Here is a 413-nt window from a genome sequence, read left to right as displayed (position 1 = left end):
GGGGATAAAGTTGGTCCCTAGTGCAACTTTGAGCTATCTGATTAAATCCTACAATGTGGCTAGTCTGATAAGCAACATACTACTCCCCCCTTGCCATACCTTTGAAGTGAAATGGCTGCTCAGTTAAATGAATGAATGAATAAATAGAGTAAATGGAATAAATAAATCTGACCTCTCCTCAGAGCTCATAATTTAGAGTTTCCAGAAAAGAATTAGTTTTTCCTTGTCCTTTGATTTCACAGAATAATAGAACAGAATAATAGAATAATGAAGTTGGAAGGGGCCTGTAAGGCCATGAAGTCCATTCCCTTAGTCATTGCTCAGGTGCCAGTCTTTCACCTTGGTACTTTCCTCTTTTACTATGGCACCTGATGGTTTCAGGCGAACTTGGGGATTTGTAGAGGTGTATTGAC

Source organism: Pogona vitticeps, chromosome 3 (assembly GCF_051106095.1).
Source record: "Pogona vitticeps strain Pit_001003342236 chromosome 3, PviZW2.1, whole genome shotgun sequence".
Lineage (NCBI taxonomy): Eukaryota > Metazoa > Chordata > Lepidosauria > Squamata > Agamidae > Pogona > Pogona vitticeps.
The sequence above is the reverse complement of the archived record's forward strand: the minus strand, read 5'-3'. Positions refer to the sequence as shown.